Consider the following 27839-nt stretch of genomic DNA (forward strand, 5'->3'; position numbering starts at 1 on the left):
CATCTTCCATTTCTGAGGGGAGAGGAGTAGTTGAAGTGGATTCTCCAGAGACCCCACAGGCCGGGACAGGGAGCCAAGCCCTCCTCTTTCTCTCTTCCCAGGTGTCAGAGTATCTTCAGGCAGGACTTCCTCATTTCTCAGCAAAAGCCTACACTTTATTCTCTAGAATATAATCTACCGTTAGAGGTCTCGAATGCGTAAAGTGTTGATTGTTGTATTTTTCTTTTCCCCAGCTTTATTGGAATGTAATCAACAAATAAATTTGTGTATTTAAAGTCTACAGTGGGATGATTTGATACAATATACATTGTGAAATAATAGTCACACTCAAGTTAACACATCCATCCCTTCATATAGTTACTTTTTGTGTATGAGGAAGCTTAAGATCTAGTCTCTTACATTACCCCAACTACGACCTGAGCTGCAGCTACAACTTGGATTCAACCCCTGGCCCGGAAATTTCCATATGCCATGGGTGCGGCCATTTAAAAAAAAAAAAAATTCTACTCTTAACAAATGCAGGTGTACAATACAGTATTATTAACTGTGATCACCATGCCATACCCTAGATACTCAAAACATTTTCATTTAGAACTGGAAGTTTGTACCCTTTGATCGGTATCTCATTTCCCCCACCTGCCAGCCTCTAGCAACTACCATGGCACTGTGTGTCTATGAACTTGACTTTTTCTTTATTTAGATTTTACATATGATACCATACAGTATTTGTCTTCCTCTACCTGGCTTCTTTCACTTAGCGTAATATTCTCTAAGTCCATCCATGGCGTTGCAAATGACAGGATTTCCTTGCTTGCTTTTTGTGGTTGAAGAATATTTCATTATACCTGTATACCACATTTAGTTTGTCCATTCAGCCATCAATCACTTCCATGAAATGTTGATCATTTCAAGTTCTGTTGTCTTACACTTATTTTCATGCCTGTGGTTGCTGGTTGGTTTGAAAGTTTAGTTAGTACTCCCAATAGCAATGGCCCACATCATCGGGACTCTCAGCAGCCAGGAGAGTGGCTGGGCTACTTTCTGTGCTGGTTTGTGGTGAACTAGAACTGAAAGGTCTGCAAAGTACCGACACCAAGGCGGGGCATGTACAACATCCAGAACCTTTGAGGACAAAACAAAATGGTGAAGAAACAAGGAATTTGGATTATTTACTGAATGGAAATTGAATGGAGAGCTGGAGGCAGATAAAGACTGAACAACTGAATACTATTTTTATTCCACTCTCAAGATGTTTTTTCTTCCTTTGATGGACCCAACTCGCTATAGTCTTCCATGATACTATTGCCTAGGGTGACCATGGAGTTTATGGATGAAGCCAAGATATTCTTGAGAGTAGCAGGAGATGTTAATCCTATTCCAGAACAACAAGCACACCTGGACTGCCTTGGGCAAGCCAGGATGTACGGTCTGCCCACTGTTGCCCAGTGTATCCACACTGGTCTCCAGGATATGTCTTCTAGATGTGCTTCTAAATGGGATAGGCCATGTCTTGGCCCCCACACATGGCCTAATGTATAATCACTCCCTGCTCATTGAGTTGGTGGTTCCCTTTACTCTTCCTCAGCTCTGCTCCCAATTAGGTGCCATTTTCTCAAATGCAAGTGTTAAGACGTGGATTCCTCAGAGTTCCCATTGTGGCTCAGTGGTTAACGAATCCGACTAGGAACCATGAAGTTGCGGGTTTGATCCCTGGCCTCGCTCAGTGGGTTAAGGATTCGGTGTTGCCATGAGCTGTGGTGTAGGTCACAGATGCGGCTCGGATCCCGTGTTGCTGTGGCTGTGGTGTAGGCCAGGCAGCTACAGCTCCAATTGGACCCCTAGCCTGGGAACCTCCATATGCTGTGGGTGTGGCCCTAGAAAAGACAAAAAAAAGAAAGAAAAAAATGACTTGGATTCTTCAATCCAACACACTTGAGTTTTATTTCTAGCCTTGCCAATTACTAGCTGTGGTATTTAGGCAGCTTGCTTAGACATACCCAACTTCAGATTTCTCACCTGTGAGGTGGAGGTAGTAATAGGACCTGCCTCCTACAGTCATTGTGAGGATAAAATAAGGTAAAGCAGATGGAGAGATTGACAGTGCTTGGCACGTAGCAAGTGTTCAATACGCACTGGCTGTAGTTATTAGCTATTATTCAGTGTTGATGAAAAGGCAGAGATTGTATAACGCCTCATGTCGGCCTCTAAGGCCAGTAAATATCTACAACAACATCCCTCTGTTCTCCCAGTAAAATTAATCCCTCTTCCATTTGGCGCATCTCTCACACTCCCAGTATGTTTGTAGTCCAATAAGACTTTCACTTGTATCTGTTTCCTGTTGTTCTTTTCTTCTTCTTATCACCTGATACTTAGCACTGCCTTACCCATGATACACGCCCAGTAACTGTTGTGGAATTCAAATTCCACAAAGGGCGGTTTGGAAAAGACTGTCCACATTCTTTTCAGCTCAGTAAATGAATGCATCGCTTTACCGCATGTCTTTCAAACCACCCTCATTCGTCCTCTCTGACTGGCAAGCACACATTTGAAATTTGAGGTCCCCAGAGTGGAGGTCCAGTTTGGGGCTGAGTTTGGGAGTTGGGTCAACAGACCCATGGTCTGTCGTGCTGGGACTGGGTGATCAGCAGCCAGGTGAACTGGAGTGGAAAGAGGGGAGCCTGGGAGACAAACCTGGAGGGTTTCCTGCCCTGCCACCAGCTTTGCGGTCTTGGCTAACTTTTTAATCACTCATTGAGCGTCGCCCTCCCCAGCCGAGAAGTGGAAATGATAACATCTGTCGTTTTAATTAATCTAGGATAAGAAATGGTAAAAAGTGGGTGGCTTGTTAGAGAGAGTTCAGTAAGTGGTGACTGCGGGTCTCCTGGACATAAGAAAGGAGGTCAGAATTCCCAGCAGGGCTAAGATCAATTTAGGTCAATCACAAAACAGCTTAGCAGGAATTACCCTGGCGTCAGACATCAGGAGAAAGCTTGTGTTGAAAGGTGACCAGGTACAGAGAAAGGGACAAATCCCAGCCCAACATGGGTGCCCAAAACAAGTTAACTGAGGCATTTTACTTGTATATCGATCCTAGGATAAATGCCACCTCTTTATCTCTAGCTTTGCCCCCCAATGGGTGGTCCAAGGACCAGCAGCATCAGCATCACCTGGAAGCTAGTTGGAAATGCAGGCTCTCAGGCCCCACCTCAAACCCCTAAATCAGAAGCAGATTTGTGCTAAGATCCCCTGGGATTCACATGGACATGCAAATTTGAGGAGGGGTGACCCACCAGGACACACCAGATTGACTTTTCTTCAAAATGACATCTGCTTGAGTCTGACAGGCCAGGACTTGGAACGCCCACTTGGCTTGCTAAGGTCTGAGGGGGCTCCTCTGCTCCAGGGCCCCACATTTCAAGGCTGCTGATGGGGTAGGGCCACATCAGCCCTCACGGGGATGAGGGGCCCTCTGCTGGGACCTCGAGCCCCTTTTCCTTTGGGAACCTAGATTCCTTGGAGCCGGAGCCACGTTCTCCTGGAAGAACTTCCTCTTTCCTTGCCATCAGCCAGTGTCCACACTCTCCCTGGAGAGTCCACTGCTCATTTGTTCATGCCATTCTTTTTCCTTGGCTACCTTGCCATGCTACCCCAGTCATCCGAATTTATCACAACCTTCATCTTCCTTTAAGCGGATGGTTCTTAACCTTGGCCGCCTTTTAGAACCATTTCGTTCAAATCTGCTGCTAAGCTTCAAAACAAACGAACAAAAAATAATGTTCAGGCCTCACCTTTGACCATATCCAAATCTTTAGGGAGTCTCCCCCAGGCATTAGAATTTTTTAAAGCTTCCCAGTTTATTCCAACGTGCCGTCAAGATGGGAACCACTGCTTTTAGCCTGTATCATTTTCTTCACGTCTAAAGTAGCTATGATTTTGCAGTACACAAGGGGACTTACATTGTTTTGAGCTGTTCTCCAATTTGTCAGTCATCTCCCCAAATTAACTGTGAGCTCTTACCCAGTGGAGCTGGAGCCGGCTCCTCTGGGCTTGTGAAAGGCCACTGTCCTGCTGGAGACGGGGTCTCTGATGGTGGGCTGCTGAGGGTGTGTCTCATCCCAGATGCACCTCGAGTGAGGTCCCGCTGGGAGCTTGTGGTTGCCCATCATGAGAGTATTTACAACACAGAAAACCAGCAGGCACATCTGAGTGTGATGCATGTATTTTTTCCAGAGAGCAGATTGTTAACTAGTGACCAGCATCCCACTGTTCTTTCTGATGCTCCACATTTAGCTCCCAGCTCTGGGACTAGGAAAGATATTTAGTAGGTTATTATTGGGAGAGCAGTTTTCAAGGCAAGATTTGTTAAGCTTGAAATTAGAAAGAGGGTAGAGATGAGGGCTGGTGAGGGGGAGAGAGCAAGCCCGAACTGGGGGAGGGGGTGGCTCTACAGAGAAAGACCAACTAAGGCTCGGGGAGCAGCTGATTCCGGTCTGTTTTGATGCTGTGATGTTAGGACAATATCTAAGTCGATGGAGGTTCCAGGTGGCAATGGTGAAGAAGAGACACTTCACAGAAGGAGATGTATGAATGGTGATAGATTATCTAGTGATAATTCTCAACATCATCACTCATCAGGAAAATACCAGTTCCGTCCACAAAGAGATTCAATTTTATTCCCAGTAAGTTGCTAAAATAAAAAATATTAACAATACCAAGCCAAAAAAAAAAAAAATTAAAGGAATTCCCATCGTGGCTCAGTGGAAACGAATCTGACTAGCATCCGTGAGGACACAGGTTCGATCCCTGGCCTCGCTCCGTGGGTTAAGGATCTGGCGTTGCCGCGAGCTCTGGTGTAGGTCCCAGATGTGGCTGGGGTCTGTCGTTGCTGTGCCTGTGGGGTAGGCCAGTGGCTACCGCTCTGATTCAACCCCTAGTCTGGGAACCTTCATATGGTGCGGGTGCGGCCCTAAAAAAAAAAAATTTCCAAATAGTGGAAAGGATGTGAAGTAAATGGAACTTTTGCACGTTGCTGGTTGGGGGTATAAATGAAACAAAATCTTTGGAGAACTGTCAGTTTCTTATCAAGTTAATGTACATCTATATTATTAATAAGCATTTCCATTCTTAGGCCTTTACCTGGGTGAATGGAGAACTTAAGTCCACAGAAAGCTAAGTACAAGGACAGCAGCCTCATAACAGCTAAAAAATGAGGAAGAACGCAAATGTCCATCAACAGGTGTGTGGACATTAGGATCAACTAATGGTGATATGTTTATAAAACGGGATCCTACTGAAGAGTAAAATAAAAAAGGGTGAACTGCTGATCCATGCAACAGTATGGGTGAATCTCAAAAACACTGTAGTAAGCCAGACGCAAAAAAGCACATATCGGAGTTCCCGTCATGGCGCAGCAGAAAAGAATCCGACTAGGAACCATGGGGTTGCGGGTTTGATCCCTGGCCTCAATGGCTCAGTGGGTTAAGGATCTGGCATTGCTGTGGCTGTGGTGTAAGTCGCAGATGCGGCTCAGGTTCTGTGTTGCTATGGCTGTGGTGCAGGTTGGCAGCTACAATTCCAATTAGACCCCTAGCCTGGGAACCTCCATATGCAGTGGGTGCAGTCCTAAAAAGACAAAAGACAAAAAAAAAAAAAAAAAAAAGTACATATCATATGACTCTACTTACACAAAGTTTAGAAATAGGCTAGGAAATTCCAGTTTAGGCTCAGCGGTGATGAGCCCAACTAGTATCCATGAGAATGCGGGTTCGATTCCTAGCCTTGCTCAACGGGTTATGAATCCAGTGTTGCTGTGAGCTGTGGTGTAGGTCAGCAGCTATAGCTCTGATTGGACCTCTAGCCTGGGAACTTCCATATGCTATAGGTACAGCCTTAAAAAGCAAAATAATAATAATAATATAAATCAAGCTACCAGGCAGGACAGAAATCTCAAAAGAACTTGCTAGGAGTTGACGGATTTACTTCTAAGATTGCTGACTCAGCCTTTGGCAGGAGGCTTCATCTCTTCACCCCCTGGGCCCTTCCATCAGGCCGCTCCCGTGAGCGCGACCAGGTAAGTGAACACTCGTGATGGAAGGCCCCTGTCTTTTATAGCTAATCTCATAGGTGTCAGACTATCCCCTCTGCCGTGTTCCCCGGGTCACACAGATCAACCCCAGGACAGTTTGGGAGGGGAGCACGTAAGGGTGTGAGTACTCCTGGGGCTGGTGGAAGGCCACCTGCACATCTGAAACACTTACGTGGTGCCCAGCACATACCAGCAACTCAGCCAATATCGTGGCTAATATTTGGTTATCTCAAGCATATTGGGAAAAATTTATTCACATCTTGTGACAGCAGCTTGAGGACGGGGCGTCGCTTGATTGCTTATAGGTTCCAGTTCTTGAACGTTTTCCAATTTGTATATCCAAAGCAATGCGCTTGCAGTGCTCCCTAAGCACCCTTTTCGTCACTGCTGCTGCTAATTCCCTAATTAAAAATCCATCCTAATCCCCAACTGTTTGTGTTTACTTGCAAGCTTTTATTTATGGTAGATGGATTCCTATTACACCCCTGCAGTTTTGGTTATATGGTAGCCTTTTCTTCCAGGCCCTTGAGTCCCAAATCCTTCTGCAAGGTCTACTCATGACCAGGTATCCTGGGGTATAGCTTCAAGGGATGTCCAGGTTGGAAGAAGAAAACCACAGTGACCTCACTCTTGGAAGCACACGGGGGCTAAGGGTTCCAGGACGGTCCCTGTCAACAAGACAGAATTCAGTACATGTGTCCCTAAGGTGCCCCAACATTGAGGTTCCTGTCCTGGGACTTAGTCGCAGCCCAATTTGTGAGTCAGTCTTGACTAGTTTGAAAGTACAGAGCTGTGAGCCCCACCCATGGGTGGACTCCAGAATTCATTAGTCCTGGTTGCCCTTCCTACCATCCACATGTGCCCTGAGTCAAGACCTTTCCCCATAACCTGCAGGGTATTTTACAGGCATCAGTCATCATGAGAAAGGGGACAAGTATGAGGATGGGACTTGGTCTTCTGTTTTCCTACTTAGTCCTTTAGTTGGGTCCAGGGTAGTGAAAGGCAACTACCTAGTGATGTATCTAATAGAAAGAGCCAAAAATCTTGAGCCAAGCTAATCTAGAGTCTTCTTCCCTCTTCCATCTCTCATTAGCTGTTTAGTCTTAGACACATTATATGATTTCTTTTCTCATTTGGGAAATGGGAAGAATAATACTTGCATTATTATCTGTTACAATATATATATATTTTTCATTTTATGGCTATACTTGCAGCATTTGGAAGTTCCCAGGCTAGGAGTCAAGTCAAAACAGCAGCTGCAGGCCTACACCACAGTTTGTGGTAATGCCAGATCCTTAACCCACTGAGCAAGGCTTAGGATTGAACCTGCATCCTTGTGGAGACCGTGTTGGGTTCTTAACCCACTAAGCCCACAATAGGACCTTCTGTTACAATAGTTAAATGACCAGAGGGATGTGCAGGCCCTAGCGTATAGCATGTGTCCAGTATTATTTCTGTCTTCCATGAGACTGGACTTTTGTCCTTCCAACCCAGTGGGTCCAGTGAGAGTATCACCCCAGATTCTACACCGAGTTGTAGTGTCCACCTGCCAGCTCCCTTCCATGATAACTTGACTTCTGCTTGAGTCTACTTCCGTGTCTCCTTGGAAGTCACCCCAGCCCAAACAAACATAAGGCCATTGTGTCCTTCAGACTTGTTATTCTGGACCGATGGTTGCTTTCCTTGGGGCACAGTTTGGCTGTTGATTCAATTTTCCCTCTCTTGGCCTTAGCTAGTCCCAGACCCTCCCATCCCTCTGCTCAATGCCAGTAAGACACGGGCAAGCAGAATGGCATAGTGTTCAAGTGTACAGGCCTTGCAGTTGCACAGCCTGAGTTTAAATCCATTGCCACTACTTCTCTATGGTGAGACCTTAGGCAAGCCCCTTAACAACTCTGAAGCCTCAGTCCCTCCATCTTTTTCTTTTCTTTTTCTTTTTCTTTCTTTCTTTCCCTTTTTTTTTTTTTTCCTGGCCGTGATGTGCATAAGCTTGATGTGGGATCTCAGTTCCCAGACCAGGGTTTGAACCCTGGTCACAATGGTGAAAGTGCTGAATTCTAACCACTAGGCCACTAGGGAACTCCCTCAGTCCTTCCATCTTTAAGGAAAGCTTCATATATTACCTAGCTTCGTGTATTACCTAGAGGATCACATAAAAAAAGTACATCCAAAGCTCTTAGCTAAATACTTGGAAAATAATGAATGCTCAATTAATATTGGCTATTATTTTTATGCTTTGCTGCTGAGCCAGCTATGTACTAATCATCAAACAATATTTCTGTCTTGAATACTGCTTACCTATCAGTACTGGAATCAAGCCACTACTGTGTTCTGTCACATTAGGTGGTTCCAGGTTCATTTGATGAATGTGGGGTGAAGAAATGAGTGATTCATTAGCCACACCACATCGGAGCACGTATTTATCTATTTGCTTTATTTCATCTCTTCACAAGTGACCTCAGAATTTAGGTTTGAGGTAAAGAAAGAATAATAAATCAGGATTCTTAGCTCATCTATGTTAGTGGGTTTATAAGCCAAAAGGAAAAATTTGAATCTAGAAGAAAGGTAAGCTATAAGCAGTATTGCAGTAAGCTTGGTGAGAATCTCTAAAGGCCTCAACCGAGCACAGGGATATTAGAGTAGAAGTGCCCGTGAATTATGGGCTTTAGAGTGTCCTGCATATCAAAACTACAGTGATGAGACAACACACAGGGGCCTCTGTGACTTGGCTCAGAGCCATCATAGCATGACTGAACCCCCAAGACACCATTCCCACGGCTAACACCGCTGGAGCCCTGGGGAAATACTTCTGCAAATACGTTGACTTACATCCTCAGAAGGAAAGACAGTTGCATCCCCATGCCATGAAAGTTTACGGATGGCGCTATTGCTGATGCGGAAGTCACAACCTGTTTAGAAAGACAGGGGAGCATATTTGACTGGTGGGAGGGTTTAGATTAAAAAAAAAAAAATTGTTTAAATTGTCAAATTCTTTCTCTTTGAAGCATGCATGAAGCAGATACTGGGTTTTTATATTGGCAGCTAAGTGTAGAAGTATGTTTGTTTATACAAGCATTTAATAATGTTATTTCTTTTTTATAAAAGAAAAAATATTTGAGCTTTATTTAATAATTTTTTATATTATGGTATTAATTATAACTTGCATTTCTCTTTTAATTTTGATAAATAATTTGAGTGAGAAGAAAAATAACTTTGAAAGTGCAGGAAAAAATCCCTTTTTATATTTTCGGTTTGCTTTATCTTATATTTTTGATCAAATTAGGTATGCTTTGAACATAATTACATTTTCATTTTTAATACTCAGATCATTATTATCAATAGAATGAAACTATGAAAATCTTTATAAGAATAATAATAATTAGTAATGTTGCTGAAAGGAAGGCAAAAAAATGAGCTTTATGAAATAAACACATAATACTTTTTGAATGAAGTATGCTTTTACTTACTCACCCAAACTTTGGCAGACCAACAACTGACGTGTACAATGTTAATTAAATTCAGTCATCCTTGATATTTCATAGGTTTTCAATTGTATAAAAACATAGCTTTACAGAATTTGTCATTAGGAAAATATACTTGTTAAAGTAGGGGATAGACTGTTTTATTAAGCAGTCTGTATGCTTGAGTTAGAACTTTTAAATATCTAGACATAAGGTAGGTGGTACTACTTGAAGTGGGAGCAAGGCTGGGAGCAGGCCTGCTGGTGTATATAGTCCTCTCCCCCACGGTTGATGAGAAAGAAACAGGAAAAATGAAGGTTTTTTGAAAACCAACCAATCAACCAACCAACCAACCAACCAATCCAATAACCAAAGACAGAACGGATAACAACAGAAAGCAATCTCTCAATCTGTTTTTGCCTGCTCACACAATGGACTTTACATCCTAAATGTGGTCCCTGTGAACTCAAAACGCATTGCCCATAAATTTTAGGCAACTGTGTCCTTTTTTAAAGTTTTTTTTGTTTTGTTTTAAAGCAAGCACAACCTACAGAATCTTTGATTCCTGATTTGATTATGTTCCATCCATCGGCCACTTGCTAATGTTGAAGTGGAATTCAGTCATAATACACTCAATTCAGAAATCCAATATCCAGGTATTGCGACATTCTCAGAACCGAAGGACCTACTCCGCAGATAATGATTAAGAGGTGATCAGGGACCCAGGCTCTAATTAAGAGAGATTAACCAGAAACTCAGAAGGACAGATTTCTCATCTTGTGTCCCTCACTGACTCGTGGAAAAATGGTGCCTGGATACGATTCAGACGTCAAATGGCATTACCTTCTGCACCACCAAGGACAGCATTGCCTTCCCAGAACAATCAGGCGGTCATCAAAGTGGAAGGCAAATGTGGATTGAAATGTGCAACAAGCAAGGCTAACACCCACACGGTGCACACATGGATTTATCCACACATGCAAATGAGAAATACCCTGTCACCAGCTTGGAGACTGGAGTTCAGAAAGGGCTATGCCAACACACTTTCTAATGTTTATATTCTACAGAGCCATGAATAGAGAACAAATTTATTCTTCCTGAAAGTAGGTATTTAAGAAATTAGCAAGGATTAGGAAACCCTTTTTATAAACATCTCTTTGGACTTACTTTATGAGGTTCTGTGAAACAATGAAAATCATTGTTCTGCATCAGAGTCTAATCTCCTTGGGAATAAAAATTTTACTATCTGGTTCCATTGCTTTGTAGCTGAGTGTGTATTAAGTCAGAGATCTATGCATCAGCCACAGGGACGCATGGGTCCCTCTCATAAGTCCTCACTGCCACAGTCTATATTTTTAATCAGACAATCAATATGACCAGCTCGTGCCAATGTCACTGGAGAAGAAAGAGTGATCCTGTATGAGATCCATGATATGGGAGGTATATTGTGAAGACGCTGTGTGAATGGGGCTCATTGTTTGGCTGTGTTTTAAATGTTCTCATTTTTCGCAACATTTTATGGAGTGCTCTTAAAAAGCCTTTACTGATAGAGATGCTTATTAAATGTCAGTTTTAAAAGAGGTGTTGTTAATGTAAGGTAATAGAATCTGCTTTGGCATAAGGCTTTTTATCCCAGTGTTTGAGCAGTACCTTGCCAACCCAATCCTATCACCAAAATCCCAGATGTAATTCATAGAAGCTAAGCAAACTGCCTTCTAGATCTAAATTCAGATGCACGAGTATTCGTTAGAGTCAGTACCCAAAAATGATTGGCATAAATTTAGCACATGATTTTACATCTCTGAGATAACAAAAGGTTGAATATTTACTCATTCAGTATCCATTGATTGAGCAGCTACTATATACCAGGTGCAGTTCTGGGCAGAGAATTTTTTTTTTTTTTTAATAAAAAAGTTGTTGTTCCTGTCGTGGCTCAGTGGTTAACGAATCCAACTAAGAACCATGAGGTTGTGGGTTTGATCCCTGGACTTTCTCAGTGGGTTAAGCATCCGGCGTTGTCATGAGCTGTGGTGTAGTTTGCAGACACGGCTCAGATCTGGTGTTGCTGTGGCTCTGGCGTAGGCCGGCGGCTACAGCTCCGATTGGACCCCTAGCCTGGGAACCTCCATATGCCACGGGAGCGGCCCTAGAAAAGGCAAAAAGCCAAAAAAGGGGGGGGGCAAAAAAGCTGTTGTTTTTACCTTCTAATGACAGAAATAGACATGTGGATACATTGATAAAAATATACTAGGTCAACTGCAGTTAGATGCAACTGATGTAAGTGACGTGTGGGAACCTGGGCAAGTTAGAGAGTTTGAACAGAGCACTGATTCTCAAAACATAGCCCCAGACCCAGCAGCATCAGCATCATCTGGAAACATAATAGAAACGCAAATTCTCAGGCCCAGGAGTCCTGAATTCTAAACCCACAGGGTGAATCCTACATCTGTGCTCTAACAAACCCTCCTGTAGATTCTGATCCTTGCCCAGGTTTGAAAACCACTGGCCTAGAGCAGAGGTTCTCAAACTCTGGCATGAATTAGTATCACCTGGGGAGCACTGCAAACTCCCAAGGCTCAGGCTACAACCCAAACCAATTAAATCAGAATCACTGGAGGTAAATGAAACAATGTCCTTGACAGGTTTTTAAAAATAAATGAGTTGCTGTTGTGGCTCAGCAGGTGAAGAACCCAGCTAGTATCCATGAAGATGCAGGTTCTGATGCCTGGCCTCACTCAGCCGGTCAGGGATACGGCGTTGCAGCAAGCGGCCGTGTAGGTTTCAGATGTGGCTCAGATCCGGTGTTTTTATGGCTGTGACATAGGCAGGTAGCTGCAGCTCTGATTTGACCCTTAGCCAGAAAATGTACGTGTGCTGCAGGTGTAGCCTTAAAAAGAAAATAAATAAATAAATAATAAATACCAAAGACGGTATTTCCAGTAAGACAGTGAGAAGACATTTCATGCAAAAGGGCTCAGAAGCATGAAACGACTCTGGATATTGGAGGTAAAATCAACACTGTTGCTGAAAGCATAAAATTTGCAGACAGACTTCAAAGGAAAGGAAGAATGAACTGGAACCATAGACGAGGTCAGTTCACAGAGAGCTACTACGCCTTGGAGGGTGAATTGAATCTTGGTTATGTGTTGTTTTGTCTTGTTGTTTTTTTTTTCTGTTCTTTATTGGGAAATTAGTTTGGGTTCCATCTTACTACCTACATCCATCTTGCTTCCTGGGCTTGACTTTTCTAGCAAAACCATTTCTCTCAGCTGAGACTGTTTATAATTAAGATCAGTGATTATATATGTATATCGCTCAACAGTCTTCAGCCACATGCTGCTCTGGTGGAAGGAGAGAGGTAGCAGATGACAGAAAAGGGGATCTGAGACAGACTGAAGGAGCTTCAGAAAAGGAAAGGGTTGTTTTAGACTTTGGATTGTAGGTGGTGTTTCCAGCTGAATCTGGGAGGGACTCTGGCATAAATGCATCTGCCCTCTAAGAAATCAAAGCCAGACACAGGAAGTGGGTGGAAAGAGCCTTCCAAAGAGCCTCAGCTGCCACATGCCTCTGTCTCCTGTGGGCACAGCAGCTGCACAGACCCCTCTTGTTGGGCGACAAGACAGGACCCTTTCAGTCCCATGACCTCAACCTCATCACCAGTGGGAGAGAAGAGAGAAACTCAAATTCTTCCCTGTGACTGAGCACATTAGAATGTGACAGTTGTTTGGAGTGACAGGTTTCCTGTGGGCCCTGGCAGCCAACAAGGACTATTGTTTGGAGCATGCCACACTGATGCTTGTGCAAGGGGAGGAGACGAGGAGGACAAGGAGGCAGGCGAGCTTCATTCCTTGGTTCATGAAATAGGAATATTTCCAAGAAGTAAGAGATGGGCATTTTCATGGTGTCAGAGGCACTCACAGCATCTACCCTTTGAATTAGTTTCAAGGTCAGTTCTAACTAGGTGTTGAAATTCATAGCCTGCTGATGAGATCGGAGCAGGTCTCCATTAGCTACAAAGATAAAGATTGAATCCCATGCCTCTACTAACTTTATTAGACCCAGATCACTAACTTGGAAATAGATATGGAAGGAAAGGAAATACGTGAAGTGGAAGAAAGGAAGTGGGGGTGCGTGTGCTTTGGACAGGATGTATCAGCTAATTGAGCCTGAGACTGTGATGAACAATCTAGGCTCCTGTGGGATGGGAGGAAGCTCATCACTGGATTCTGAATCTGGCTCCATCAGCTATTTCAGTGTCATCTCACATCTCCATACATAACATCACACAACATATTTGGAATACAGGGCCGAGATAGTTCCCTCCTGGAAAGTGATTTGGTTTTCTTTTTCAGTTAATTTTGAATGGATCTCTTTTGACTGACTCTTTATATTATACATTGAGGTTTTACTCTGTACCAACCTATGATAAGCACTTTGTACGGCAATGTGATAGCATAATTGTTATTTTTTGTTTGTTTTTTGTTTTTGGTTTTTTTTTTGTCTTTTGTCTTTTTAGGGCTGCTCCTGCAGCATATGGAGGTTCCCAGGCTAGGGATCCAAGCAGAGCTGTAGCCGCCAGCCTCCACCAGAGCCACAGCAACGCCAGATCTGAGCCGCATCTGCAACCTACCCCACAGCTCACGGCAACACCGGATCCTTAACCCTCTGAGCAAGGCCAGGGATCGAACCCACAACCTCGTGGTTCCTAGTCGGATTCGTTTCCGCTGCACCATGACGGGAACTCTGAATAATTCTTAAACCACAGGCTTCAGAACGATTCTGCCAGGCTCAGATCTCAGCTTTATCCTCTTGGGAAAGTCACTTAATCTAGCCTAGTCTCAGTTTTCTCATATGTTAAACAGGAGTAATGATAAAAGCTCTCGGCTCATTGGATTAATGTGAGAGTTAACTTATTCATGTAATATTCTTAACTACAGTGCCTGACACATAGTAAGTGCTCAATAAATGTTACTATTATCATGAACCATCATTTTCACTAAGTACATACTATTTGCAAAGTGGAGAGCGGAGCTTGAGAGAGCTTAAGTTCTGATTCAGAGTCACACAATTTATGAACGGGAGGCAGATTCAGGATTCGAGCTCAGCTCTGGAGGGCTGAGTCCATGCTGTTCAGTGCTGCACTATTCGGTCTCTGTCAGGTACTTTTTATTGTCAATTTAAATCCACCTTTCCTCCCCTTCTCACAATGATTACCAGTAGGTCCTGTGCATAATTTAGTCTCAAATCTTACACTATTCTGCCCTGATTTGATTCCTCTTCTCAGTTTGCAATTTTACCCTTGCGTTTCTGCCTTGTACTCCCAACAGTTTTTAATACCGTCTGTTAAAAACTAGTCATTTTGCTGCCACACATTCTTAAAGATAAGACTATTTCTTAAGAAAGAATAGAATGCAGCAGGAACGGATTCTCAGATGTAATCATCACGATGTGTAATGACTATCTGAGCTCTTGCAGGATCATTACACTTTCAAATATTTCTTTTCTTATCTGCATGGCAAAGACTCAGTAACACTCTTCTAAAGACAGCTGGCTATTGTATTCTGAGGGCAAAGCTTCACCAGTAGATCTGTGCTCAGTGTAACAATGAAGGAACAAACATGGTGTGAGTTTGGGATATATGTGTACACATATGTATGTAAATTATACGTATCTATGCATTTAGGTATGTACTCTAATCATTTTGGACTGTCAGAGAGGATACAGTCAGACTCTGATAGGCTACATCTGCAAACCACCACCATAAACTGGAAAACAGTTCAGTCATCTATCAACCTATTAAACTGAAACAATAGAAATTGAACCATTTCTCTGAGACGGCTAAGGTGTAGATAATTTGAGAAGTCAACTCTTGGAAGTCAGTTGTTGCTACATGGCTATTCTCTCAAACACGTTCATTTTGGACCTATGGTATCAAATAGCTTCTTCACAGTTATGGGAAAATGTAGTTTACACTGTGCAGCAGTGATGAAGACGGTGTAGTTGTACAGCTGTTATCCCTCATGCCTTCTTTCGTTTGAGTTTCCAGCTGGCCATGTAGCTATGGTTTCTTGGAGACAGGAGCTGTACCTTGTTTATACCTTTTACACCCCTCCAGAAGTGTCCTGCTTGGCATATGAGTTTTACTCAGTAAAGAAGTACCATTAGGAGTTCCCGTTGTGGGTCAGTGGTAACGAATCCTACTACTATCCGTGAGGATGCAGGTTCGATCCTGGCCTCTCTCAGTGGGTTAAGGATCTGGTGTGGCCATGAGCTATGGTATAGATCATAGGTGCAGCTTGGATCCTATGTTGCTGTGACTCTGGCAGCTGCTGCAGCTCTGATTCGACTCCTAGCCTGGGAACCTCCATATGCCACAGGTGCAGCCCTAAAAAGACCAAAAAAAAAAAAAAAAAAAGAAACAAAACAAAAAAGAAGAAGAAGTACAATTTACAGAAACTTATTCTCTGTTAAAAAAAAAAAAAAAAACCTACTCTTTAACTGGGTAAGGAGTTACAAGTTTAAGCGGTGTTTTGTTTTGTTTTATTTTGTTTTTCTTAGCCTTTTTGCAATTAATTAACTATTTAACATTTATTGAGCACCCATTCTGTCGAGATATGCTTTGGACAGAAAACAGGTAAGCTCACGTCTACCTTCAAGTAGCTTCCACATTCATCGCATTAGAGACCTGATCTAATAATTACCAAGCTGCAGATCTTGTCTGCAGGCCGTGAACGTCTAAGCATATTCTAGAAACAGACAACAGCATTATTTCCTGTGTTAGGCTTCACAAACGTGAAATCATGTATATACTCTCTTCTTCACTTTTCCTTAAGTGAGCTTTTAGGGTGCAGACGAACTCAGGAAAACCACAGAAGAGGAAGCCCCACTTTTTTTTTTTTTTTTTCGTTTTCAATGTATGAACATACTCGATAACATGCATTATTAAGAAACCGCTCCCTGTTGACGCAGGCTCTGGGGCCACATGCTCACCGTGGGCCCCACACTCACCCTTGCTCGAGTGACCTTGTAGAATTCCGCGCTGCATCCGTTGGGACAGTGGTCACCAAGCTAAGAGATGCCCGGAAGGGCACGACCGCTTATAACTGCTCCGGAACGATTCTGTAACCACGCTATTCCGTGAGGATCACTTCGGAGGGAAAATGGAGGTTCCAGGTCCGCTGGGACTCTCAAATCCTCCAAAATGATCATTTTCTGGGCATTCCATCTCTGGACTGTTTCATCACGGATTTGCCTCTTCTGTTATTGATTCTACACACCTTTACTTCATCGTGCCAGGTTCTGTTTACATGTCACAGACCCGTGCATGAAAAGATATTGACCCTGTCCATAAGGCATTTACATGTCTGGCTAGACTATTTGAAGGCCCCAGATGTGAGGCACCCACTGCTAACCATTCTGAAAGAACAACTGTTAGGTTCTGAAACCGTATACAGTATTTGCTTTAAGAGACTACAGCACAGGAAGTGCTGAAATATACCACAGAGTATGCATAGCTTGTGAGTGATATTATGCCATAGCTTAATGCATGCTGTAGCCAAGGGCAAGATATCTCAGAACTAATTATATTCATTTTGCACTTAACGGAGACATTCAAAATACAGATCTTAAAATGTGTAAGTTGAACTTGTGTTAAAATCACGCTCTCCCTAAGGAAAAGAGCTCTCTTCCCTTCCTATCCTTTAGGCTGCATTCACAGGCTGCCAAAACACTTCATTTAATTTGGAGGAAAAGTCCGTCCAACTGTTGTCAGGGATCATGTAACAACCAGTTGTTTGGCTGATTTTTTTTTTAAACCTTGTAACTGTACGTTTGTGTTCTGGTGGCCCAGCCTTAGGCTGCTTGAGAGACAGAATTGAAAGAGTTGATTCAAATCGGCCTTGCAAAAGGGAATTTGTATCCTTGTAGAGTTCTGGAGTTTATAACACTTCCACATACACATTATCTCATTTAATGATCCCAAAGGCTCTGCAGACAGAGGTACTATTATAATTGTCCCTGATTTTCAGATGAGATATAATTTGAAGAGAAGCGACAGAGGTAGGATAAAGAATGGCTTGCCTCGAAATCCTGTTGGTTTTTTTTTCTTTTCCCCCTCATCATATTTCTGAAATCCAGCATGTGCTGGGGTAAATCTTTGCTGGAATCAATCTGATTTCAATCCAATTGTTGATACCATAATGCCAAGGTTGTTTAGTTTGCTCTTCACATATCATATGCATAAGTCAGAATTCTAAGTCTGCGAGTTACTTAAAGGAACCTCATGTTATTTCAGATGTCAAGAGAGGACTATTTGAATCTTAGGAATCAGGGAAACAGTGTGGCATTTATTAGTAGCCTTGGGTTTCTTGCTGTTAAGGCTACTAGTAAGAAATGCCCGTAGTTCTGACTTGACCTACTATCTGTCTTACACCAAGTCATTAAGGACAAGCAGTTGTTGAGGCAAAGCAAGGGAACTGGGGCTTTAAGTTAAGCTCAAAATACTTAGAGTCGGAAGCAATTTACGTTCACAACAACCGATATTCACACAGTGCTTGGAGTGTGCAGGACACGCTGTGGGTGTAAAGGGGGGGGGGCATCCTGTTTTGCCCAGAACAGTTCTGATTTAGGCCAGTTGCCCTCGTGTCCTGTCTGCCTAGAGCCACTGAACCCTTCCCTCTCAAAAATTACATGGTCGACCTCATTAGAGAAGATACAGAATCAAGCAAAACTCAGAATCTGTCCTCAAGGAGACTGTGATCCGATGGAGGCCAGGAGGAGGGATATAAGGAAAGTGTAAAGCAGAATGCTTCAAGGGTTGTTTTAAAACGCATAAAGCAAATGCTTTGGAAGCTTAGAAACATATATTTGGTTGGGATTAATTGAGGAAGAACATGTCCCTTGATGTCATTTTCAGCGGCTGTGATGAGAGTTATCCAAAATGTTGGGATGTGTGTAGAATGACTGTAGGGTAGAGGACTTGTGGTTTAGATGTCATGTTCCCTTGAAGAAAATCTCTTTTGTTCTAGGCCTCAGCTGGGCCACACCAGACGGTTTGAAACTTTATGTCAGTAAAGGGAACTGCAGAGAATCCAGTGTCTTGGCTGAGGGACTCTATTTCTAGCTAATTCTGTTCTCATTTCCTCCTGCTTAGACTAATTCGGGTTTTAGTGCGATGATTAGAAAGTGTGACGCTTCTGAAATAAGAACACATTCTACCAAAAATGCCCTTAAAAACATTTCCCCCTTCTCTGTTCTTGTACTGAGGATGCCTGTTTGAACCTTTTTTTCAGTGGTAAAAAAAAATTAAAATTCCCCAGGCTGGTTTCTACGGCGAACAGCCTTTATCTGATTATTTAAGGCCTTCTACTTTGTGGTTGCTTCCTATATTGGACTATTAAATCTCCCATCCTTGGGGTCCCGTCCCCATGCTTCCATCTATTTCACAGCTGTTGTAGGAGACATTGTTTGCTGCCTTCTTCAGGCATTTAAAGGCTGGAACGTGTGCTTGCACATGAATTACACTAGGTCCTGTGGGTGCTGAGAAGGAGAAACAGTAAATAATGGCCTTCGACCTCCCTCAGTAGAGGGGCCACACATTGTAATTTGCTTAGATAGTTCAGGTTCACGCCGGGGCTCTTGAGTAATTATTAATAACATCTCTTTTTACTCTCGGAAGTGTCCCAGTTTGGATAATAATGTATATGGTCCCCTAGACCTTAGAGGCCTTCAATTCAGTTAGGGAGAAGGGAGACACAAACGGAAAAAGACAGCTAGCTCAACACAGCAATGTGCCACTGAATGGACCCACCTTTTGCAAGGAGAGACCTCAAGGGCTCGAGCCATCTGATTACTGCTTAAAGGTGAGACTGACGTTGGCGCTTGAAAAACATGTCGAATTAGCCCTTTACTTGATACTCTGCTAAAATCAAAGTACAACATTATTTTTTCAATCTGCATAAGTGCTTATAAAAATGATTCCCTCCCCTCTTCAAAGCAAGCTGACGGTACAGGCCAAGCAGCTTGGTATCTTGAGCAGAAAACCCATTTTAGTCTCTTTAAATATGTGGGTATTTTCCAAATGTTCGCTCTGGTTCCCCACCACATGGATGAGCTATGTGCTTTGCTGACATACCCACTACCCCATGGCGATGGAGGAACCCCGAGCACGTGCCCAGGATCCCCAGATGGCTGCCTGGATTCCAGTGGCAGTTCTAAGATGTGGAATGGCACACATCAGGCATTCCCTATTTGGCTGCATTTTCAACCATCTTTTGGTACAAATGGGTATAGGAACACCATGCAAAGCAAATAACAAACGGGGACCCCATGCATGAGGCTACAAGCTCAGTTTCCAAAGGCCTCTAGAGGCAGTGGTGAAAAGTGTCCATGAGTATTCCTTAGTTTTCAAAATGTCCGTAATGAAGAGAATGGAGTCCAATGCTCTTGAACCTAAGGTATGAATGTCACAGTCACCCCGCCTTTTCTGAGCATCCTTCTGTTAAATTAAGCACACATTTACTTCTGAGAGTTTGATTACATCAGTGGTTTTTAGATGTTTTTTCTTTAAGGATTAAAACATTTTATTCAAACAAAATCTTAGAGATAATGCTAATTTGTATGTGACAGAGCCTGCTAGTTACTAGCGCCATAGCCATGTCCCCCTTTTATCTTATTAATGAAGCCCAAATTTTTATTGGTGGCAGCAATATGCCCAGCTTAAAACAATAAGAACTAAATTTCCTAGCGTTGGAGCTCCCACTGTGGCTCAGTGGTTAATGAACCTGACTAGTATCTATGAGGACTCAGGTTCGATCCCTGGCCTTTCTCAGTGGGTTAAGGATCCTGCCTTGCTGTGGCTGTGGTGTAGGCCAGAAGCTACAGTTCCAATTCAACCTGTAGCCTAGGAACCTCCATATGCCATGGGTGGGACCCTAAAATCACAAAAGACAAAAAAAAAAAATTTTCCTAGCTTTCATTTTACCTAAAGGCGGTTACATAACACAGATCTAGCCGAAAGAAAATACAGTATGAGATCTCCATGAAAGCTCTTCAGAGAGGACTAAATCATCATCATGGGCCCTTTTGCTCTTTCCCTTCCCCACCACCCTGTATGAATAGTGGACATGATGGCTGGAGCTCTGGCAGCCTTCTTGAGAACATGCAGATGGGACATATTCTTTTTTTTTTAGGGCTGCACCTATGGCATATGGAAGTTCCCAGGCTAGGGGTCCAAGTGGAGCTATGGCTGCCAGCCTATGCCATAGCCACAGCAACACAGGATCCAAGCCACGTCTGCAACCTACACCACAGCTCACAGCAACGCTGGATCCTTAATCCACTGAGTGAGGCCAGGGATTGAACCTGTGTCCTCATGGATGCTGGTAAGATTTGTTAACTGCTGACCCATGATGGGAACTCTTCAAATGGGGCATATTTTGAAGATATGGGAACAGAAAGCCATAAGAAACGGGTGTCTATGATACCATGGAACTACCATACCAAACTCTGAAATTTCTACTTCTGGACTTATGTGAGAGAGGAAAAATTTATGTGTTGCTCATTTCTTTATGTTATAATTTGAAAGTTTCTGCATTAGCAGAAAAAGGGCAATTTTAATATTAAACTGTTAAATTGATAAATGTTAATCTGTTGAATGTTAAACTACAAATAGGACCATTCTCTGATTAAAATAAAGGTGGAGACCAGAGTTCTATTATCATAATATTTGAATTATGGAATATTTACCAAGCAACTTTGAGTTAATATGGCATTTATAGAGACACTAATAAAAAAATAAAGGGCCATCTATAATTTAATTTTACTAGAGTTATAACTCTCTGCATTGACTGAAGATTGCTCTTTGAGGTACAAATATTGGAGGAAACTATAATTTCTTTCTCTGTTATTTCAGAGCAAGCACTAATAAATCTAGAGAGTTTAATCCAGGCCTTAATCACTGTTGAAATAATATGCCTTTTCTCAGTCTGAGGAAAGAAAGGCGTAAAAGAATAAAAAGAGATTCTTTGAGTATCTTTTTTTTTTCTTCCTTATCTTTTTAGGGCTGCACCCTCAGCATATGGAGGTTCCCAGGCTAGGGGTCGAATTGGAGCTATAGCCCTTGGCCTACACCACAGCCACCACAACACCAGATCTGGGCTGTGTCTGCAAACTGCACCACAGTTCATGGCAACACCAGATCCTTAACCCGCGGAGTAAGGCCACAGATCAAGCCTGTGTCTTCATTGATACTAATCAGATACGTTTCCACTAAACCACGGTGGGAACTCCTTGGAGTATCTCTTAACTGCTGGTCATGTCATTTAATCTATGTTATGCTATTTAATCATCACCACGAACCTGCAAGGGAGAGCGGTCCTGCACATCGCCCAACTCTAGCAGGCGCCATGTACCTAGAGTACAAGGAGGAGAAGCCCTGCTGCAGTTGTGTGATGCGGCACTCCGAAATTAGAGGACACGTCCAGTTTTGTCTGCTGAGTGCTTATTCCTTTGGAGAACCAGCCTCCCTTCTGTAGCAATCCCACACCACCCATGTTGTTCCTTGAGCCTCTTTCCTTGCTAGAGACCTCAGTTTGGTCATTTGACGCAGCTTGGCCTGCTTTTCCACCTGTCAGCCACAGATGATTAAAAAATGTTCCTGGAGTTTCCGTCGTGGTGCACCAGAAACGTATCTGACTAGGAACCATGAGGTTGTGGGTTCGATCCCCGGCCTTGCTCAGTGGGTTAAGGATTCGGCATTGCTGTGAGCTGTGGTGTAGGTCACAGATACAGCTCGGATCTGGCATTGCTGTGGCTCTGGCGTAGGCTGGTGGCTACAGCTCTGATTAGACCCCTAGCCTGGGAACCTCCATATGCCGCAGGGGCAGCCCTAAAAAAGGGCAAAAGACAAAAAAAATTAAAAATAAATAAAAAATGTTCCTAACAAAAGAGAGACCAATGAGAGTACCTCCTGAGACACTTTCTGGAGCTTTTCTTCTTCTTAGATGCTGAGTGGTAAAGAACATGTGGTCCTATAAGCTTCCAGTGGCCATCCTACTACTCAGCAGCAAGAACCTCTTGAACAAGGAGCTCTAACCTTATTTGAGAACAAAGATCCAGTTAGACTGAAGACACTGGGCTTTATCAGTGCATTAATATCTTTTTCTGAAAAAGCCAGTTTGATTTCTTTCTGTCATTTGCTATCAGAGTTTCAGCTAGTCTAGGTCGTGACTACCATCTCCGTGAGGCTGAGAAATTAAGTAACTTGGCTAAGCTGAGTCAGTCAGTGACAGGAACAGCATTCCAGTATAGGGCAGTCTGGTACTCACATCCGTCTTCTCTTCATTACACTATGTTGCCTCCTCAAGCTGATGAAAATCAGTCAGAGTTATGAATGTGGATTGATCATTAAGCTTTGTAAAATATCACTTCTACAGATAGGATTTCCAGGTCCCCAATTTTATGCTAATTCTAACAGGTAGGTTTATGAAGCAGAGACCTTACTCTCTGTTATGGAGATATTTCCTTTTAACAAAGCTTTAAAGAATGTTTCATGGAGACCTGTCAACAAATCCTCTTTGAACACCTACTATGTATGTCACATTGGGTTAGTTGTTTAACAAGGAAATACAAGAATGAAACGAATGGAAGGAGTAGTCTAGAGCATAACCCATGTTTGAGAGACTATATTCTAGATGGAAATTGGTGGGTGCCATAACATCGACCCAGATGAAATGCTGTTACAGAGAGGAGCGGGTCAGTAGAGGAGGTGTCCTTTGAGCTAGACAGTAAAGATCACAGAGGGTTAAATGTGAGGCATCGCGTTGTTCAACTGAACTTTCTGCAGTGGTGGAAATGTTTTATGTCTTCCCTGTGTAACATGGTAGATCCTGGCCACGTGGGGCTATTGAGCATGTGAAATGTTAATTTGGCAACTACATAGCTAATGTCTACCATATTGACTGCTGCAGTACCAGGCAGATAAATAAGCACATAACACAAGCAAATCCATAGGAAAGGAAGAATGAAGAGAACAGGGTTTGCATGAAAGATAAAGCAGGTTGTCCATTGAGATGAAAATTGAGCTTCTACGGCAGTGAAGTCAGAAATGCTATCTGATAAAGTTGAGTAGATCCTGATCATGAAAGATTTTGATTTGGGGCTTTGCTTTTGGTTAATAGGAAGCTGACTGTGATGGCTCCTGAGCTAAGAAATGGTATGACCAGTCCTGTGCTATGAGACTGTAAAACTGGCAGCTGTAGATGTGTAGAGCTAGAGAGACTACAGCATGGAAGTGGAGATGACACATGAGACCACAGTGAAAATCCAGGCAAGTTAATGAAAACCTGAAGACAAGTTAATGAAAGACAGTGACAAAGGAAGTGTAGTTAAAAAAGACAGATGTGAAATATATCATGCAAGTAGAAACAGGAGAACTAAGAACTGACTGGAAGAGCTGGAGAAGAAGGGAGAGGAATGCATTTTGGAGAACAAAGAATGGAAGAAAAATATAAGAGAAGTAAATATGGTGGTTCAGCCATACAATTTGTAGACACATGCTGAGCTTGATTTTTGATCTTTGGGGTTTAAAGTGCTAGTGTTAGAATATAATTAAAAAGAAATGTTAGAATTAAAGGAAAAATGTTTTTAAATGCTATAGAAATTTAGGTTGGAAATTGTATGCATATGAATCCGAGATCAGCAAACTATAGCCTTACAAACTAAAAGGCCATTCTGGCCAAAAGTAGCCTTATAGTTTATCTGGCTTTCCACCTGTTTTTTAAGTAAAGTTTTATTGGAAGGCAACTATTCTCATTTGCTTAGATATTATCTGCAGCTGCTTTGAAGTATAAATGTTGAGTAGTTTCAACAAACTGTTATGCCCACAAAGTCAACATTATTTACTGTCTAGCCCTTTATAGAATACATTTGCTGAGCCTAGTATAGATGATAGAAATTACCCAAATGCATGAAATTCTAATAATTTCACTATAGGAAGTTCTGTTATTCATTAGAGTTCAATAAAATACTTTATTAATACTATCGTTGACATATCTATAATATAATGATATTAGAATGAATATATAGAGGCCCTCAATGACCCTAAAATATTTCTTGGATAACCAAGAAAAATATTATTCTCTGTATAAAAATACTTTTCAATGTGTTGTATTTTTGTCTAGATTTTTGGAAATTGGTACACCTTTCATGATTTGTATTAATCGTAGTATTTTATTAAGCAGAACACTTCATTTTGTCTATGTCAAGCAGTATTTACTTTAAGTCATATGAAATTCTTATTTCATTACAGTTTCATTAGTTCATGCATCTGAACTAAAAGTTTTAGGTTCAGACCTGCACAGTCAAAGGAGTAAGGGCAGCTGTTTGTATCTTACAGGGAGAATGTATTTTGGTATTAGTATAATAAAAAACAAAAGAGGGAAAGAAGGGAGGGAAGAAGGAAGGAAGGAGGTAGAAATAAAGGAATAAAAACAGAAAACGCAGATTAATCTGCCATAAAGTTGATCGTTAAAACATCTGTCTCACAGACTATATCTGGGTAGCTATGAATTGCCTCACAGATTCAGAGATAACAAGTACCTCCAGAACGTGAGGAGATAAAATATAAGGAAACAACCCAAACAACCCAAAAAAGGAAATCATTGGTTATTGAAATAGTACAGAAAGTACAAAAAAACTTCCAAATCTTACACAATTAATGCTCCCAGAGGGATAAACTGTTTAATAAAATGAAATAATCAGAACAGGAATGAATAAAGGCCATTGACAATATGCCAGCTGAATTAAAACATCTAATTAAAAGCATGGAGAATGATATTAGGAAAATTTCCCAGGACATAAAGAAACAATACAAGAATATGAAAACAAGAGGAGATGAAAGAACATCTAAGGATCAGCCCAGGAAGCTGAGTGGGTCCTTGTGTTCATGACTGATGTGAATTGTAGAAAACCACAACAGAGTAAACAGAGGGAAGGAATTTATCAGAGGTGAGATCATGTGTCTCCAGATAGAACAACCACCTCCCCCCGACTAAAAGACCTACTCCCCGGAATAGTATCATGACAATCCAGAACACCAGGGCCAAAGATAAGATCCTCAAATCTTCCAGAGAGAATAAACGGGTCACATGTAAGCAGGGAGCCCACATATCCTCGTTTGCCCGAATAGCCCCCACCTACAATTGTTGTCCCAGCATCCCATTTGCTCAATAGTTTGTTTAGAATTGATCATTTCATAACACAGCGTCATCATTAGCTGAGGCCCTGAAATGATCTGTAGTGGTCTTACAGGTCTCCACGTCGTATTTCCAGCTTCGCTGAAAGTTAGGTCTGCAGTGTATGAGATAGAATACTCACTTTCACACATGGTTAAACCTGAAAGACAATCAGCAGTTGCCCATCTTTCTCTTCCTCACTCCTTTTTCAGCCTCTAGCTTTATTGAGATATAATCGACATATAAGACTGTGTAAGTTTAAAGTGTATAACGTGTCGATTTGATACACATGTACTGAGAAATGATTACCATAATAAAGTTAGTGAACATATCCGTTTCCTCACATAACTACTATTTTTTTATGGAATGAGAATATTGAAGATCTATTCCCGGAGTTCCCTTCGTGGCTCAGTGGATAATAAAACCGTCTAGGATCCATGAGGTTGCCGGTTCGATCCTTGGCCTTGCTCAGTGGGTTAAGGATCCACCATTGTCGTGAACTGCAGTGTGGCTCGGATCTGGCATTACTGTGGCTGTGGTAGGCCGTGGCTGCAGCTCCAATTCGACCCCTAGCCTGGGAACCTCCTTATGCCATGAAGGAGGCCCTAAAAAAAAAAAAAAAAGAAAAGAAAAGAAAAATTCTGTTCTCTTAGCAGTTTTCAACTATTGGCAGTTTTCAACTATTTAAATAGTATTGCTAACCATTGTTACCATGCTGTGGGTTACCTCCTGGGAACTGATGCATCTTATAAGCATAAGTTTGTGACCTCTGACCAGCATCTCCCCATTTTCCTCCACTACCAGTCACTACCAGTCCCTGACAACCACCGTTCTACTGTTACTATGCGTTCAGCTTTTGTCTTTTTTAGGTTCTACCTGTAAGTGAGATCATACAATATTTGCCTTTTTTTTGTTTTTGTTTTTTTTTTTTTTTTTTTGGTCTAACATTTCACTAGTACTACCCTAGGAGTCCATGTTTTCACAAATAGCAGGATTTCCTTCTTTTTATGCCTGAATAATATTCTGTTTGTATATATACTACTTTTTGTACCATTATAAATATTCTACCATAGCATTAAACTTTTGTTTTGAAAATAAGAACTCTAAATTTGGCTCAAATATAGTTAGAAAACTTTTGCAAAAATATTAACCAGTAATGGAGCTTCAAAGTGGATTTTGAAGCTTTTGGTAATTACAATTCTTGAAACAAACTTTGCAGATGAAAAGACATTGAAATGTATTTCTACAAAAGCAAGGGAGGAATTGAACAAATTATGGTAGCTTACATGGTGAACAGAATTTAATTTTGAAATTCTGTAATTGTGTTTTGAAATATCTCGACTTGGAAGAAAAATCTTTTTATGGACTTCTTCAGAGTGAAATGGAATAAGGTTGAGAAAATCTATTATGTTGCAGCATCTAAATTTGGCAAAACATTAAAATAACTGCAAAAATAGAGAAAGCCTATTTGATATGTTTTGTTTCCTAAAAGTGTTTGAAAAAAGAAGCATTCTGCATGGAGGGTATAAAGCAGTATGTTTAAAATAGAATAAAAGATTTGAACAATTCAGTAAACTTCTTTAAGGATATCCTTCATCAAGGAGAATTTACTCTATAATTACAAATACCTCAGCAGCTTTAGAGAGAATATTTTCTCAGTAAAAAAATTATGGTCAACAGAGAAAATTCAATTAAGATTGTCAAAATGTCAAATTTATTAACCACACACACAAAAAAATGCAACTTTAAAGAAGATTGTAGGCAATTTAGAGGGAAAAAACTAAAATAATAAGACCATTAAAAATTACGCTTTTCAGGGAGTTCCCATTGTGGCTCATCAGATTAAGAATCTGACTAGTATCCATGAGGATGCGGGTTCCATCCCTGGCCTCATTCAGTGGGTTAAAGGATCTGGCATTGCTAAGAGCTGCAGTGTAGTTTGCAGGTGTGGCTCAGATCTGGTGTTGCTGTAGCTGTGGTGTAGGCTGGCAGCTACAGCTCCACTTTGACCCCTAGCCTGGGAATTTCCATATGCCACAGGTGCAGCCTTAAGAAAAAAAG

The 27839-nt window shown here is 41.9% G+C and overlaps 1 protein-coding gene and 1 long non-coding RNA gene across 4 annotated transcripts in view; one reads left to right on the top strand and one right to left on the bottom strand.

The window, feature by feature from the left end:
• Window positions 1-27839, top strand: part of LOC102159120 (uncharacterized) — a 654277-nt gene that overhangs the window by 170697 nt on the left and 455741 nt on the right. The window lies entirely within an intron of this gene.
• LOC146403577 (uncharacterized) lies at window positions 9525-17269 on the bottom strand. Its single transcript, XR_014845493.1, has 2 exons — window positions 16555-17269; window positions 9525-12433 (listed from the first exon to the last, which is right to left on the bottom strand). It is a non-coding gene; the product is annotated as an uncharacterized LOC146403577 (long non-coding RNA).

Source organism: Sus scrofa, chromosome 5 (genome assembly GCF_054392235.1).
Source record: "Sus scrofa isolate SSC_HxYL_T2T_F1_AM1 chromosome 5, Sscrofa_HxYL_maternal_Yorkshire_Landrace_v2.0, whole genome shotgun sequence".
Lineage (NCBI taxonomy): Eukaryota > Metazoa > Chordata > Mammalia > Artiodactyla > Suidae > Sus > Sus scrofa.